The sequence below is a fragment of the Lactuca saligna genome, chromosome 7 (genome assembly GCF_052625555.1).
Source record: "Lactuca saligna cultivar CGN05327 chromosome 7, ASM5262555v1, whole genome shotgun sequence".
In the NCBI taxonomy this organism is placed as follows: Eukaryota; Viridiplantae; Streptophyta; class Magnoliopsida; order Asterales; family Asteraceae; genus Lactuca; species Lactuca saligna.
Genome location: NC_136423.1, coordinates 129661575 through 129666027, shown reverse-complemented (window position 1 = coordinate 129666027; position 4453 = coordinate 129661575). Strand labels below are relative to the sequence as shown.

Here is a 4453-nt window from a genome sequence, read left to right as displayed (position 1 = left end):
ATAAAGATGTGTCATATCATTCCACCTTCAAGTCACAAATCTTAGGAAATAGTGTTCAAGTAGTAAGTTGCTAGTGAATGGAGAGAAGAAGAGTGAGATATGGGGGAATGATAGAGATTGTGACCAAGCATATCATTGCCAAGGAAGCTCACAGTCAAGTAATATAGGGGTAGTGTTGGCATGCATTCTACGTGTGCAAGTCACATAACGCGTAAACTTGAATGTCATGACCTTTAATTTTAATAAAAATATGATTATTAACTAAAATTTAAAATGTTTGTAAAAAATCAAACTTAATTATAATTCATCCAATGAAATTTATCGTACAATAGTAAATCAAAACTATATTTAGGTTGTTAGGTAACTATCTACACACCAATTTTTGCTACATCATTGTCATTTTATTCTCCACACCATTTCATTTTTGCTGGGAAATAATCACCACACCTCTTTAATTTCCATTTTAAATGTATATAAAAATCAATTAAATGAAGAAACATGGCCACATGGTCTCTTCGGATTGAGTTTTGGTCCTCCACTAAGCGTTGCCTCATTATCATATCCACGACAAGAAACATGGGTTAACAGGGGCGGTGTTCTGATGGCCTCAACGACGTGGAGGGAGGCCACCTAAGCCTCCTCCACGATGTTTAAATCTCATGCCCAATAGCCTTAAGAGTCGATTACATGATTGGTCTCATAGTCACGATCACAAGTATATCTAGAAATGTCACAAATCACAGTTGAAAGTCACGACTATGGCTAGGAGTGAAAAAATGATTATCCACAACACTGTGGGGGGTTCGCATTAACTATAAAGTTTCATGATAATCAATATTTTTGAAAAGTTAGCACCCAATGACATTCCAAGAAAAGCTCCAATTGAAGACCAATAAATTGTAATCGGTACCATGAAAGTCTTTCGACGAATTGTTGACAGAAAAAACAAGTGTTACAAGTACAAATTGTAGTGTTTCATATGAAGAAAGGGATATACTTTATGACAACACAAACAAATGTGGTGAAAATGGAAGAAATTGATTGGTGGTCAATGGTCAAGTTATGGATTCGAAACTCAAACTAGAACACTTATTATTATATCCATAAGGCTAACTCGAGTGGTCACGCCGAAAAAGGCGTGATCTTAGGCCGCCATAGCAGAACACCCCACTACCACCAGGGTGGTCTTGATGCAGGGGAAGAGAGAAAGAAGAGAGACAGAGAGATAGGAAGAAGAGAAAGATAGAGAGGGGAGTTGTGTGGTTCAATGGAAGGAACCACCGACGACCACAATAACACCGCTAACACTCCTAGGGTTTGCGCCCTTGATACCAATCACATCAGCACCATGCCCTTGGCATGGCTGATCAGCCTAACGTGAAGAGAAATCGATTGAAATCCAAATTCATTTATTCCAATATTCGGCTCCAATCTCGATTTTCGAAAACATTTAAATTGGGACTACACATAAAGCAGGACATGAATCCATATTAGGAGGTTTGGGTGCAAGAGGGGAAGATATGGCTTGAGAAAAATTAGATGAAAATGTCATCGACCATGGGAATGGAGAAAGACCAATGGTAGAATAGGTTATTGTATTTAGTATTTACTGTTATGATTATAGTTTTTTGAAGTATTTTGGAATTGTTTTTTAAAATTATGTAGGGTACATCATACCACATCATACGTGGAACAGCGATCTAGATTGAGTAACAAAGGCCGAAACCACACCCCAATAATCGATTTCTAGTAAAACAATTAAAATTCTCAAAACAACGAAGCAAAATTGAAAATTAAACGGTTAAACCTGTTAATAAAAATTTCAGTCATCCAAATGAAACAACTGTCAAACTTAATTACTATTCGGTAAAACCAAATCATATTGACAAATCAACCAGTCAATTTTATAATGTCAATCAAAGGATTTTGCAATGGAGATGCTACTTATTCAACTACAAATCCATGACTATGAATCCATAAATCCATGAACATGTCCATGAGAATTTACTTCTAACAAATCAAAAAGCAACATGTAATTTTTATGTCCCGAAAAGACCTTTTTTTCACTTGAGTTTATCGAACAGCTTAGGCGAGACCTGCAACCAACAACCAAACCTGTCTCAGCAGTTGCAGTATGGGAGCTTCAGTTCCAATACAGATTGGGCTTCTTTTATGGGCAATGGGCTTTTATGACAACCACTTAGCAGACTGTTGTTTGTGTATCTGATTTATATCTCACATGATTGTTAGCTGCAGAGTGGTGTTAGTGTGGGCCACAACAGGGTCCCATAACCAACATGTAAGATGTCAAATCACATTATCTCCATGTGATGTGATGTCAGAGTGGGACATTAGTTATGGATTCTCACCTCCTTGGCTCCTTACTGATAATAAAAAAATTATTTTATAAAAGTGAGAAAGTTAATGAAGCTTACAGCTCTATCGATACAATGCCAGTAATCAAAGTATTGTCCAGTGCAATGTTTTTCTCCACTTTGATCTCCCTCTACCCTTTTCACACATGCCTGTAGATTTTGAAGTATTTAAATTAATAACCGTGTTACTAACAATTAAATACATAAAGTGATAGATTATAATCCTAATTTTCCAACTATGGAAAATCGTATACTCTTGGATTATTCAAAGATATATAACATGTGTGTCAACTCTCAGGAATATATTGATGTAGAATGGCATGTAAAGAAAGTACAAGTAATAAAGCACCTGATACTCAATGAGAGGTCTAACACACTTGGGCTTGGAAGAGTCTTCAAGATACTTCTTTTGGTCAATTGGTTCCACATCACCCCTTCATAAAAGAAGAAAAAGAACCATTAAGTGGACAGAATGATGATTTCATTTGATGAAGGATAAATGAAGGATCAAAGATATTGCCAAATATACAAGTAGAAATCTTTTATCCTTTGTAACTTGTTGATGCAAGATCCAGAAACTTAAGCTTTCAGATAATGTTTCATTCAGAAGAGTGACAAGAATGCAATAGAATGTGAGCTTAAACACATTTGATTGAAGTATTAAAAGTTCTATGCATCTTTTCATGTGGATATAAAATCTGGAGGTCGTATATTCATTGCACAGCTTATTCAAAATAAATTAAATCAAGAACAGAAGGATGATAGGTAATATGTATGAAGAACTATCATTCATTTTGCCTCCTGGGGAAGATAGAATATGATTTTGCGTTTCTTTTGAACGAATTCCAAGATCTGATGCATAAAGCCAATGATTCTGGAACGACACTCCAAATAATGCCATGTGAACGAATTAACGCACGGATCCTTTGACATTTTTCTCTATAAGATAAAATTGATGAACATTTCGAAGATATCATGACGTTATGTTTATGTATATGTGATTTTGTATGTGAAAAACAATATCCAACGACACTTACATCTTCGGAGCAAATGCACTTTACGAACACTTCAAAACAACGTCGCCTGATGAAATGACCTGAAAATGCATCGATTACCAATCCAACACTTTCATTTATGTGTCTGAAACCCTAATTTTCAATCAAACGACCAAATTACAAATTCTATGAATAACTTTGATAAGAGAAATCAATAACCGTACCTTGAAGAAAACGCAGGAAGAACGCCAAAGCAAAGGGGAGAAATATTATATTCGTTGGGTGGAGGACCGATTCAATAGCGAGAACATTGGTGGCTCACTCGAGCTTTGACGCCCCGATAAACTGGGGAGAGACATAAATTATCCTCGTGTTATGAAATCAGCCAATTTGGTCCCTATAAAGAATTTTTTTACTCACACAACTCTATAAGTTAGTTTTATTATGATTTTTATCCCCCGATCAATACAAAAAGACTAATTTACCCTTATTGATTTTGTCTAAATAAATTATCATTATTCAATGCCTAAAAATATTCGTTAATTGAATTATATCATTTGCCCCTTCTTTTATCTTTCATGTCAATGTACTAGACTTCCTTCTCATTCCTTTCTTTTATCGTCGGATATCATATCATACAATACCATCATCTTTCTAATGTCGTCACTATCACTAATTTGATAGGTTACACTCGTAGCATCCCCATCACTAACACAACCTGGAAAAACTCATCAACTTTCATTCATCGTCGAAAAAACTCATCAACGCCTCCAACCTCCTATAAAACGTTCTCAAGTAACCCCCTGTCCTCATCCTTTGTTCCATACTCCCACATTTCCATCTTTCTTGTCTACCAAACATAATTAATTTATGATCTACTTAATAATATACAAACATTCAAAAATGAGAGTATACTAGAATAAATATATATATCTGCAACTTCAAAATAACAAATCACATATTTACGTTTTCTTGGCGAGAGTATATTGGAATATATCCAAAAACAATTGTTCGAATCATATTTTCGTCTACCGATAACAATGGGTGGTTGGTGTAACGCCCCGTTCCTGGTACGCATCAGTT

The 4453-nt window shown here is 35.5% G+C and overlaps 1 long non-coding RNA gene across 1 annotated transcript; it reads right to left on the bottom strand.

The window, feature by feature from the left end:
• Positions 1 to 3412: 3412 nt before the first annotated feature.
• Positions 3413 to 3725, bottom strand: LOC145007615 (uncharacterized). The gene is made up of 2 exons (XR_013663009.1): positions 3595 to 3725; positions 3413 to 3471 (listed from the first exon to the last, which is right to left on the bottom strand). It is a non-coding gene; the product is annotated as an uncharacterized LOC145007615 (long non-coding RNA).
• Positions 3726 to 4453: the final 728 nt, after the last annotated feature.